The sequence below is a fragment of the Macaca fascicularis genome, chromosome X (genome assembly GCF_037993035.2).
Source record: "Macaca fascicularis isolate 582-1 chromosome X, T2T-MFA8v1.1".
Lineage (NCBI taxonomy): Eukaryota > Metazoa > Chordata > Mammalia > Primates > Cercopithecidae > Macaca > Macaca fascicularis.
In genome coordinates this window covers 1,435,001-1,448,557 of record NC_088395.1, presented here as the reverse complement: position 1 = coordinate 1,448,557, position 13,557 = coordinate 1,435,001, and the positions used below count along the sequence as shown (strand labels likewise).

General features: G+C 41.0%; 1 protein-coding gene across 2 annotated transcripts in view; it reads left to right on the top strand.

The window, feature by feature from the left end:
- Positions 1 to 1,271: 1,271 nt before the first annotated feature.
- Positions 1,272 to 13,557, top strand: part of LOC102115913 (P2Y receptor family member 8) — a 72,324-nt gene continuing 60,038 nt past the window's right edge. For both annotated transcript variants that reach the window (XM_045384383.3, XM_065538735.2), the window contains exon 1: positions 1,272 to 1,541. The gene's annotated coding sequence lies outside the window, so the exon portion shown is untranslated. The remainder of the gene's footprint in view (positions 1,542 to 13,557) is intronic.

Sequence of the window (13,557 nt, the reverse complement as noted above, 5' to 3'; positions counted from 1 at the left end):
CCGCACTGCTGGGATGACAGGCATGAACCACCGCGCCTGGTCTGTTGTTCTCTTCTTTATGTCCATGAGGACCCCATGTTTACCTCCTGCTTATAAGTGAGAACAGGCGGCATTTGGCTTTGTGTCTCTGTATTAATTCGCTTTGGAGAATGGCCTCCGGCTGGATCCAAGTTTCTGCAAAGGACATCGTTTCATTCTTTTTCATGGCTTTGTACTATTCTGTGGTGTCTATGCACTCCGTTTTATTATTCTTATTATTTTTATTTATTTATTTATTTGTTTGTTTTTGAGACAGAGTTTCGCTCTCGTCGCCCAGGCTGGAGCGCGGTGGTGCCATCTCGGCTCACTGCAACCTCCACCTCCCGGGTTCACACGATTCTCCTGCCTCAGCCTCCCCAGTAGCTGGGATTACAGGCGTCCACCACCATGCCCAGCTAATTTTTGTATTTTTAGTAGGGGATGGGATTTTGCTATGTTGTCCAGGCTGGTCTCGAACTCCTGACCTCAAGTGATCCACCTCCCTTGGCCCCCCAAAGTGCTGGGATTACAGGCATGAGCCCCCACACCCAGGCTGGCTTGAGGGTTTGTACCCTGTCTTTACCCTGAGCCGTGGTTCAATATTCACTCATTCTTTCGGGGTGACAGATCCTTCCGTCTCAACCTCCTCCTCGCACGAATGACAACAGCCCACCATCGCTCATCACAAGCAAGGATGCCGGAACTCGGGAACCTGGTCCTCAGTCGTGAAACCTGCCAATCCTCAGGGGATGTTGAGGGTATGAACCTCTCCCGTCCGTGACCCAGTGTCAGAGCCGGAATGATCAGTGCCCAAGGTCTGTTGGCTTGTCACAGTCTGGCCGTGTACCAAAGACGTCGCAATTCGCACAGCTTTAGAATCTAAAAGGAAACGTGTTCTGGGTTTTTTTTTTTTTTTGGTGGGGGGGTTTGGTTTGGTTTTAATTTCAGAAGAAACAGGAATCTGTTCTGGGGAATGCCACGGCACTTTGCCGCTGGTGACAACGTCGAGGAAAATCATTCTCCCTCTTTTCCTCTCTAGAAAATTCTCAGGGTTTTCTTCGAGTGGGGCCCCCTGGGAGCCAGTGATAGGGAGGTGGGCGGTTAACGGTGCCGCCCAGAGACCGAGCGATGAGCTCAGCCCTGCACACCAGGGTTCAGACAGTTACACAGGAAATTTCACAACAGGCTTCCTTTCCACCTAAGCCTGAGTCGTAACCGTGGTTGTCCGCTCGGAGGTGGAGTTTGCAGAATTTGCATTTGGAGATGATCGTGCCAGCCGGCGGGCCACCCAGCGGGGAGGCTACCCTTGCAACGTTTGCTGGAGAGATGGAACTGGAAGGGCAGCTGTCTGCCACCAGCAAGCACTTTCTTAAGCACTCTGGGTGGCCAGGGCTTGCAAGCTGGTGGCTGACCCTCTGAGTCCTGGGCTCTGAGGCACACGGCCGTCGACTTACGCGTTGGATTCCGTTACCTGGAGAACCTCTGAACTCTCACCTGCTCCTTCTGCCGCTGCTTCTGCACGGGTGAGCTGCCGGGCTGGCCGTTTCTTCTTGTTCTGTGTTGTCAAGGGAGACGAGAGGGTCGCTGGGAGGGTCTGTGTGGGGTGAGAACATGGGGGAAGACGGTGCAAACCCCATGAAGTATATTCTTCTCACGCTAGAGGAGACCAGGTGTGCAAATCTGCAAATTCCCTGCGAAGGAGACTTTGCAGAACCGCTTAGCGGGGAAATCCTCACATTTTCCAGGGATGCAAACCACCTTTCCTTTAAAAACTCATTCCATGAACTTTGGGAGGCCAAGGCGGGCGGATCACGAGGTCAGGAGATCGAGACCATCCTGGCTAACAAGGTGAAATCCCATCTCTACTAAAAAAATACATTTAAAAAATTAGCCAGGTGCAGTGGCGGGCGCCTGTAGTCCCAGCTACTCGGGAGGCTGAGGCAGGAGAATGGCATGAACCCGGGAGGCGGAGCTTGCAGTGAGCCGAGATCGCACCACCGCACTCCAGCCTGGGCCACAGAGCGAGACTCCGTCTCAAAAAAATACATAAATAAATACACACAAAAAACTCATTCCGTGAAATGCAACTCTGTTGAGGTTAACCTGAGAGAGGGTAAGCAGCTGGGGCTGCCGCTCGTAACTCATTTATGCCGGAGGTTGCAGTTTCTTGAATGTTTGCAATCTGACCTTGGCAATGACCTTGAGCTGTGGGCTATAAATAACTCCCGAATGCTTAGCGTTCCCATAATGGAACAGTAGGCATCAAGTCAATGGGTCTGAAAGCCCTGTGGGTGCCTGGATGAGCGTGGTGGCCCCTCGCCACCCCCTCGGTGCCAGGGAGACCCCAGACCCGGGTCTCACCGCCCCCTCAGTCCTCGTTTGCACAGGTCCACTTAGAAACCCTGATTCCTTGGGCTTTTTCAGATCCCTCACTAAAAAGCTGGGAAAAGCCAAGTCCCCACGCGCAGACCTGGTCGAGGGAGATCTGGGAATTCCCGGCCACACACACAAGTGCTGCTGCTGTGGCACCGTATGTCACGTTTCTATGAAGAGGAACCGTGGTCACGCGGCTCTGTTCCCAAAAAGAAAAGGGTTTTTTTTGGTGTGTGTGTGTGTGTGTGTGTGTGTGGTTGTTTCTTCCCATGTTGTTATGTTTCCGTAAGGTGAATGCGCACGCGGAAACGCGAGGCCCCTGAGTAAAAAGCACCAAGGAGCTGAAACCCCTGACAAAGCAGGTGCATCTGACCACGCCGTCCAATCTCTCCTTCCTGCTCTGTTCCTCCTTGCATAGCCCACTTGACTTTGGCAAGCAGCACCAGATAGTAGCATGTGTGTGTGTGTATATATAAAATATATATAAATATATTAATTATATATATAATATATAAAATATATTATAAATATATAAGATATATAAATATATAATATATATAAATATATAACATATAATATATAAATATATAAGATATATATTATATATAATATATTATATATGATATATAAATATCTTATATATAAATATATAAGATATATAAATATATCATATATAAATATATAAGATATTTAAGATATATAAATATATAATATATAATATATAATATATAAATATCTTATATATAAATATATAAGATATATGAATATATAATATATAAATATATATAATATAATATATATAATTTATAATATATAAATATATATAACATATATAAATATATATTATATAATATATAACATATATAAATATATATTATATAATATATAACATATATAAATATATATTATATATAACATATAATATATAAAAATATATAATATATATTATATATATATTTTTTTATGGCGGTGACACACGCCTGTAATCCCAGCACTTTGGGAGGCCAAGGTGGACGGATCACTTGAGGTCAGGGGTTCGAGACCAGCCTGGCCGACATAGTAAAACCCCGTCTCTACTAAAACTATAAAAATTAGGCGGGTGCGGTGGTGCCCACCTGTCCTCTCAGCTACTCGGGACGCTGAGGCAGCAGAATCACCTGAACCTGGGAGACGGAGGTTGCGGGGAGCCCAAGATCCAAGATCGCGCCACTGCACTCCAGCCTGGGTGACAGAGTGAGACTCTGTCTCCAAAAAAAAAAAGGAAATTATCCCACGTTGCAAAAACAGTAGTTTCACTTGGGCACTGTCACACAGATGCCAGTGTCCTGCGTGCACCAGGACGCTGCCCCTTTTCCAAATATGGGCGTCCCCCACCCCCAGGGGGACAATGAGGTCAGAGGCTGAGAGAGGGATGCATGGGACTCATCGGACGGTAGGCAACCCTGTCTTTGTAAAAGCAAGTGCGTTTCAGATGCCTTCTGCCAGGTCCCCACCTGGCTGCGCCACTAACATGGACCAAGCTTGGGGTGGGTGGGAGAGATGAGGTCCCCTGGGAGAACCACAGAGACCCTCCCTCCCTCCAGTGCTACCCACACTGCATTTCTGGGTTTGCCACTTAAGGTTCTGGGGGAGAAGTGATGGCTTAGGGTTGATAACAGCAGAGTAGCTATTGCCAGTGGTGAATATGGACAGGTCTGGACTTGGAGAGGCCCCTGGCCTGGGCAGATGGCCCCCTCTTGTCTGAGTCTCTCTCCTGCTGCCCTGTCCTCCAGCCCTGCCTCTCCATCAGCACCTCCTCGTTGGCTGGGCCTGGGCAGGGTCCCCAACCTCCCTCCCACAGCCCCTCTTCTGTCCCTGGAGGCACTGAGGTGGGCGGAGCAGGGTCCAGGGATCCCAGTGTCCACCTGGCTCCCTGCTCTACCTCTCTCGGGCTAGGAGTTTCTGCACGGCCCCTGGGAGACACACGACCCCCTGCAGAAGGTACAGAAAGAGGGTGGGCGGGATGGGTGCCCCCAAGATTACCCCCAAGGACTGCACTGAGCTCAGGGAACTCCAGGGACGGTTCTGCAGCTCACACTGTCGCTCCCCAGGGACGCAGGATCTGTGTTCATTTAGGACAAAGCAACAGATATATCTGTGTGTGTGTGTGTGTGTGTGTATATATTATATATAATTATGTAATATATAAATAATATATAAATAAATATATAGTATATGTAAATATATAATATATAAATAATAAATAATATGTAAATATATAATATATTTAAATAAAAAATATATACATATATAATATAAAAATAATAAATAACATATAAATATATAATTTGAAAATAATAATATATAAATATATAATATGAAAATAATAAATATATAAACATATAATATGAAAATAATAAATAATATATAAATATATAACCTATTTAAATAATAAATATATGAATACATAATATGTAAATAATAAATAATATATAAATATATAATCTATTTAAATAATAAATATATAACTATATAATATGAAAATAATAAATAATATATAAATATATAATCTAATTAAATAATAAATACATAAATATATAATATATAAATAATATATAAATATGTAATATATAAATAATATAAAAATATAAAATATATGCATAATAAATCATATATAATCTATTTAAATAATAAATATATAAATATATAATATATAAATATATGATATATAAATAAAAATATATAAATATATATTTAAATAATAAATATATAATATATAAATAAAAATATAAATATACAATATGTTTAAATAATAAATAGATATACCATATAAATACAAATAATATATAAATATAGAATATATTTAAATTATAAATATAAAAATATATAATATTTAAATAATATATAATATATTTAAATAATAAAAACATAAATATATATCATATAAATAAGAATAATATGTAATATATTTAAATAATAAATATATAAATATATAACATATAAATAAAACATAATATATAATATATTTAAATAATAAATATATAAATATATAACATATACATATATATTATTTATGGCTCCAACAATCTCTTTTATTGCCTCAAGAAAGCAGTCTTCAGAAAATTTTTTCAGAAGTCGATATGTGTTTTTGTTGGTTAGTTTTACACTTTTTACTTCTATAGGTTTTGGGGAAACAGGTGCTATTTGGTTACACGAGTACGTTCTTTAGTGGTGATGTGTGAGATTTTGGAGTATCCATCACCTGAGCGGTATACACTGAACCCAATTTGTGGCCTTTTATCCCTCATCCTCTTCCCACTCTTTGCCCTGGAGTTCCCAAAGTCCATTGTGTCATTCTTTTTTTTTCTTTGTTTTCTTTTTTTTTTTTGAGGTGGAGTTTCACTCTGTTGCCCAGGCTGGAGTGCAGTGGCACAATCTCGGCTCACTGCAACCTCCTCCTCCCAGATTCAAGCGATTCTCCTGCCTCAGCCTCCTCCTGAGTAGCTGGGATTACAAGCATGTGCCACCTTGACTGGATAATTTTTGTATTTTTAGTAGAGATGGGGTTTTACCATGTTGGCCAGGCTGGTCTCGAAATCCTGACCTTGTGATCTGCCCGCCTTGGCCTCCCAAAGTGCTGGGATGACAGGTGTGAGCCACCGCGCCCGGCCATTGTGTCATTCTTTTATGCCTTTGCATCCTCATAGCTTAGCTCTCACTTATGAGTGAGAACATACGATGTTTGGTTTTCCATTCCTGAGTTACTTCACTTAGAATAATGGTCTCCAATCTCATCCAGGTGGCTGCAAATGCCGTTCTTTTTCATGACTGAGTAGTATTCCATCATATATATGTGTGTATATATGCACACACGTCTATATATATACACATATGTGAGTACATGTATATACACATATGTGCGTATATATATATACGCATGCACGCATATATGATGTATATATGCGTGTACACATATATGGTGTATATACGCATGTACACACATATATGATGTATACACGCATGTACACACATGTATGATGTACACACGCATGTACACACATATACAATGCATACATGTATGTATACACATATGTATACACATACACACATATATACACACATATATGATGTATATATGTATGTATACATATATGTATACGTACACATATATACACATACACCCATATGTGTGCATATATACATGCATACACATATGTGTATATGTACATGTGTATGTATACATATGTACACGTTTGTGTGTGTATATGTATATGTGTATATATACACATGTACACATGTATGTCTGTGTGTATATATACATATATGTGTATGTGCATGTGTGTATATACACATATATGCCTGTAAACATGTGTATATATACACACATATGTATTACCTACACATATATGTACATATGCATATGTTTGTATATCTATATACATATATGTATGCATATGGCACACATCTATATGACTATATATGTGTGTTTGTGTCAGTGCCGGCATTTGTATATATAAATATAGCACAGCTTCTTTATCCACTTGTTGATCCATGGGCGTTTGGGCTGGCTCCACATTTTTGCAGTTGCTAATTGTGCTGCTATAACCATGCGTGTGCAAGTATCTTTTTCGTATAATGAGTACTTTCCTCTGGGTCGATAGCCAATAGTGGGACTGCTGGATCACATGGTAGTGCTACATGTAGCTGTTTAAGGAATCTCCACACTGTCTTCCATACTGGCTGTACTAGTTTACATTCCCACCAGCAGTGTAGACGTGTTCCCTGTTCACCACATCCACGCCAACATCTGTAATTTTTTTATGTTTTGATTAGGGCCATTCTTGCAGGAGTGGGGTGGTATCGCACTGTGGTTTTGATTTGCATTTCCCTGATCTTTCCTGATGTTGAGCGTTTTCTCATGCCCCTGAGCCGGGCTGGGACCTCGAAGGCTGCATTGACGCTTTTGGGCAGATTGCTCTGCTCCAGGGAAAAGGTGCTGGTGCCCTGAGCAGAGGGACGTTGTGGAAGCAGAATGTGTGATTTTCTGGCCAAGGAGGGCTCCATGGGAGGGAGGAATCCCAGGAGACTCTCTATGGCTGGGAAGGGAGTGGCACAGACAGACGCAGGTGGCAGGTGCCAGGTTGTGTTGGTTTCAGATGATGAGTTGGCAGAGTGACAATACACTGTCCAGGCTCCCCAGGAGTTCGTGAGCTGGGGGTGGGCTGAGCATGTGGACCCCTCGGGCTGGGTGCCGTCAGGCTGTGAGGGGAGCCTGGACATTGTTTATGGGAGACTCTGTGAGCAGGGGGATCCCTGAGGGAGAGAGCGTGCAGGAAGACGGGGACAAGGACAGTTCTTGGGGTGGAACCAATTGTGAGACACAAAAGACACAGGCTGTCTGCTGGGGCACTAGTGACATTTGAGGGGGGGATTCCCTGTGGTGGGGCCATCCTGGGGACTGTAGGGTGTTGAGCAGTGTCCGTGGGCTCCAGCCACAAGGTGCCAGGAGCACCCACAGTTGTAACTATTAGAAATGTCTCCAGATATTACTCAATATCTCCAGGTAGCAAAATCACCTGCTTATCTAACACTGTCTTAAAGATAGATGAGAGACAAATTAGATGGATAGATGATAGATGATAGCTAGAGAGATGATAGATAGATAGGTAGATAGATGACAGAGAGAATTGAAAATAGATACATACATAAATTAGATAGCTAGATAGATACGTACATACATTCATACATACATAAATTAGATAGATACATACAAGGATAGATAGATAGGTACATACATACATAGATGGATTCATAGATTAGATAGATGATAGATTAGAGAGATATGTAGATAGATGAGAGATACATAGGATGGATAGATTCATACATACATACATACATACGTACCTACATGCAGATAGATAACGGTGATGATAGAGAGATAGATTGATAATAGAGATAGATAAAATAGGATACATACATACGTAAATTAGATACATACTTACAAAATAGATTAGATAGATACATGCATACATGGATAAATAGATTAGATAGATACATAGATAGATGCATAGATTAGATAGATGATAGATTAGACAGATACATAGATAGATGAGAGATAGATAGGATAGACAGATACACAGATACATGCATGCATAAATATAGATAGATAGAGAGATAGATAGATAATGGTGATAATAGATATATAAATAGATAGATAATAGAAATAGATAGATAGATAATGGTGATAATAGATAGATTGATTGACAGATAGATAGATAGATAGATAGATAGATAGATAGAGGTGATAATAGATAGATAGATAGATCGATAGATAGATCGATAATAGAAATAGATGATAGATAGATAGATGATAGATAGATAGATAGATAGATAGATAATAGATGATAGATACATAGATGGATGGATGGATAGATAGATTGATAATAGAAATAGATAGATGATAGATAGATAATAGAAATTGATGATAGATAGATAGATAGATAGATAATGGTGATAATAGATATATAAATAGATAATAGATAATGGTGATAATAGATTGATTGACAGATAGATAGATAGATAGATAGATAGATAGAGGTGATAATAGATAGATAGCTAGATCGATAGATAGATCGATAATAGAAATAGATGATAGACAGATAGATGATAGATAGATAGATAATAGATGATAGATACATAGATGGATGGATGGATGGATAGATAGATTGATAATAGAAATAGATAGATGATAGATAGATAGATAGATAATAGAAATTGATGATAGATGGATAGATATATAGATAGATAATAGAAATAGAAAGATGACAGATAGATAATAGAAATAGCTGACAGATAGATAGATCAATAATAGAAATAGATAGATGACAGATAGACAGATCGATAATAGAAATAGATAGATGACAGATAGATAGATAGATAGATAGATAGATAGATAGATAGATACTTAGATAGGTGGATACATGGATACACAGATGGATGACAGACAGAGAGAGAGAGATTCTCTATACTAAAAGCAGGGTCTTTCCACGTCAACACTGTAGACATTTGGGGCCAGGTGATTCTCCGTGGTGGGGCTGTCCTGTGCACTGTAAGGTATTGAGAAGCATCCCTGGCTCCACCCAGCAGATGCCAGGACCACCCCCACAGTTGCGACAACCAGAACTGTCCTCAGACATTACCCAGTGTCCCGTGATGAGAAAAATCACCCCTAGCTGAAACCACTGTCAAACGGTAGACATAAATGATAGAGATGAGAGATAAATGCTAGAAAGGTATAGATAGATGATAGATAGAGAAGATTAATACATAGGTGTAGGTGCCAGATAGAGAGATAGACATGATATGTAGATAAATTGATAAATGATAGATAGGATAGATAGGTATAGACAGATAGATAGACACTAACAGAGACTCTCATTCTCAGGCAGGATATCTCAGCCTCAGCACTGCTGACATGTAGGGCTGGAGGATTCTGTGTGTTGAGCCTATCCTCTGCACTATAGGGCATTGAGCATCGTCCCGGGTTCCACCCACCATGCGCCAGACACACCCCCTCCAGTTGTGACACCCCAAACTGCCCAAGGTATAGACAAGCATCCCCACTGGAACAGAATCTCCCGCAATTCTGAACCACAGCATGGGAGGCCGGCAAGATAAGACAAGATGATCCTTCCAGAGATCTGGAAGGAGAAGCAAGACCATGTCCCATCCCCCAGGTCTCAGAGAGAGAATGGGCTGGGTCAAGGGACTGTGGATCACTTCCCTCCATTTCTCCATCTCCTGATGTGCTGTATGCATGCTCTTGTTTCTATAATAAAGTAAGTAGAATTCAAGAGACTCTGTCATTACAAGCCGCAGATATGTAGATTAAGCAGACATCCCCTGTGCAGATCAGGTCTCAGAGGAAATGGCGGGTTTATTCTCCACCTTTCCAAGACCAAGGGCCCCTCTGTGTGTAAGGTTATTCTCGTCAAACTTGCTTATCTGCCCGAGGACTAAATGCTGGCTTCCACATGTGACATTTTTACTTGCAAAACTGGACCAATGGGGAGCGTCATTCATACTGTCCCATGCAACAAAAGGAACTGAAAAGGTGCAGGAATGAGGAGACTCAAATCCACACTCATTCAAAGAGACTGAAATCCACACTCATGCAAAGAGACTCAAGTCCACACTCATGCAAAGAAACTCAAGTCCGCACTCATTCAGAGACTGAAATCCACACTCATTCAAAGAGACTCAAGTCCACACTTATGCAAAGAAACTCAAATCCACACTCAGAGACTGAAACCCACACGCTTTCAAAGAGACTGAAATCCACACTCATGCAAAGAAACTCAAGTCCACACTCATTCAAAGAGACTCAAAATCACATGCATTCAAAGAGACTCAAATCCACACTCATTCAAAGAGACTCAAGTCTACACTCATTCAAAGAGACTCAAGTCTACACTCATTCAAAGAAACTCAAGTCCACACTCACTCAAAGAGACTCAAACTCACATGCATTCAAAGAGACTCAAGTCCACACTCATTAACAGAGACTCAAACCCACATGCTTTCAAAGAGACTCAAGTCTACACTCATTCAGAGACTCAAACCCACACACTTTCAAAGCAACTCAAGTCCACACTGATTCAAAGACACTCAAACTCACACACATTCAAAGAGACCCAAGTCCACACTCATTCAAAGAGACTCAAACTCACACGCATTCAAAGACACTCAAATCCACACTCAATCCACAGACCAGAGCCAGCCTCTTGGAAGCACTTGCTCCTCTGGGCTTCCCTGGGATGTTTAAAGTGGTTTTGAAGATGTCCTATGAGGATGAATGCAAGACTTTGAGTTCACACGGTGCTGATGGGCAGCTCCTGGTACTCAGAGCTGTGATGACCTCCTCAAGGGGCAGTTGTGCAACAGTAGCTCTGATGGACTCTCCAGGAAACCACTCTCAGCAAGGAGCCCTGTTATGTGCACACCTGCATGAGCCTCTCAGCCAGTGGTTGAAATGGGCATGTTGCAGACAGCCTCCTGGTGAGATGCAAGAAACGAAACCTGAAGCTCAGTGAAGCTGGAGGCTTCCCAGGCACCAGCTGGTCAGCGAAGGGGCTGTTGTCCATCTACAGTGTCCACATGTCCATCACAAGCTCTTGGCACCAACACAGGCAACTTCTAGCACACTCAGTCTCTTACCCTAGGGTTGGAGGAATTCTGTCTCCAGGTATTTATTTATCACTCATCTGTTCTGGGGCTGGAGGAGAATGAGACTACCCCTGCACTCAGGACAGGGACAGACCAGCAGGTGGCCACACGTGGAATAGAAACAGGAGATACTCCTTCAGTCTCAGCCACAGGGAATGAATGAGCAGGGTCCTTGTAGGGACTGTGACTTTGTAGATGAGAGACCAGAAGAGATTACCATGGCCTCAGTACTGTTTGTTGGATGGTTGAATGGATGGTTGCATAAATAGATGGGTGAATGAATGAGTGAATGAATGAGTGAATGAGTGGATTAGTACACTAGTGAGTGGATGGATGGATATGGAGACAGGTGAATGAACGAGTGGATGAATGGATGGAGGGATGGATGGATGGATGGATAGATGAGTAAATGGATAAGGAATGAATGAGTGGATGAATGAATGAATGAAGGGATGATTGGATGGATGAATGAGTACATGAAAGAATAAATGGATGGATGGATGGTTGGATGAATGAATGGATGGATGAATGGATGGGTAGGTGGATAAGAAATGAATGAATGAATGAGTAGATAAACGAATTAGTGAATGAATGGATGCATTAATAAATGAATGGGTGAATGAATAGTGGATGGATGGATAAGTGGATAGATAAATGGATGGATGGATGGAGGAGTGGGACAGGAATGAATGAATGAATAAATAGATAAATGAGTGAATAAATGGATGTATGAATAAATGAATAGGCAAATGAATAGTGGGTACAGGGATAAGTGGATGGATAAATGGATAGATGGATGGATGAACAGATGGATGGATGAGTGGATGGATAAGGAATGAATGAGTGGCTGAATGAATCGATGAATAAGTGAATGAATGGATGCATGAATAAATGAATGGGTGAATGAATAGTAGATGGGTGGCTAAGTGGATGGATAAATGGATGGATGGATGTGAATGTATAAGGAATACATGAAGGAATAAATAGATAAATAAATGAGTGAATGAATAGATGCATGAATAAATGAATGGGTGAATGAATAGTGGATGTATGGATAAGTGGATGGATAAATGGATGGATGGATGAACAGATAGATGGATGAGTGGATGGATAAGGAATGAATGAGTGGCTGAATGAATCGATGAATAAATGAGTGAGTGAATGAATGGATGCATGAATAAATGAATGGGTGAATGAATAGTGGATGTATGGATAAACGGATGGATAAATGGATGGATGGATGGATGAGTGGGTGGATAAAGAATAAATGAATGAATAAATAGATAAATGAGTGAATGAATGGATGCATGAACAAATGAATGGGCAAATGAATAGTGGGTACATGGATAAGTGGATGGATAAATGGATGGATGGATGGATGAACGGATGGATGAATGAGTGGATGGATGGATGAGTGGATGGATAAGGAATGAATGAGTGGATGAGTGAATCAATTAATAAATGAATGAGTGAATGAATGGATGCATGAATAAATGAATGGGTGAATGAATAGTAGATGTACGAATAAGTGGATGAATAAATGGATGAATGGATGGATGGAGAGATGAGCGGATGGATAAGGAATAAATGAATGAATAAATAGATAAATGAGTGAATGAATGGATGCATGAATAAATGAATGGGCAAATGAATAGTGGGTACATGGATAAGTGGATGGATAAATGGATGGAAGGATGGATGAATGGATGGGTGGATGAGTGAATGGATGGATGAGTGGACGGATAAGGAATACATGAATGAATGAATAGGTAAATGAACGAGTGAATCAATGGATGCATAAATAAATGAATGGGCGAATGAATAGTGGATGGATGGATAAGCGGATGGATAAATGGATGGATGGATGAATAGATGGATGGATGAACAGATGGATGGGTGAGTGGATGGATAAGGAATGACTGAGTGGATGAATGAATCGATGGATAAATGAATGAGTGAATG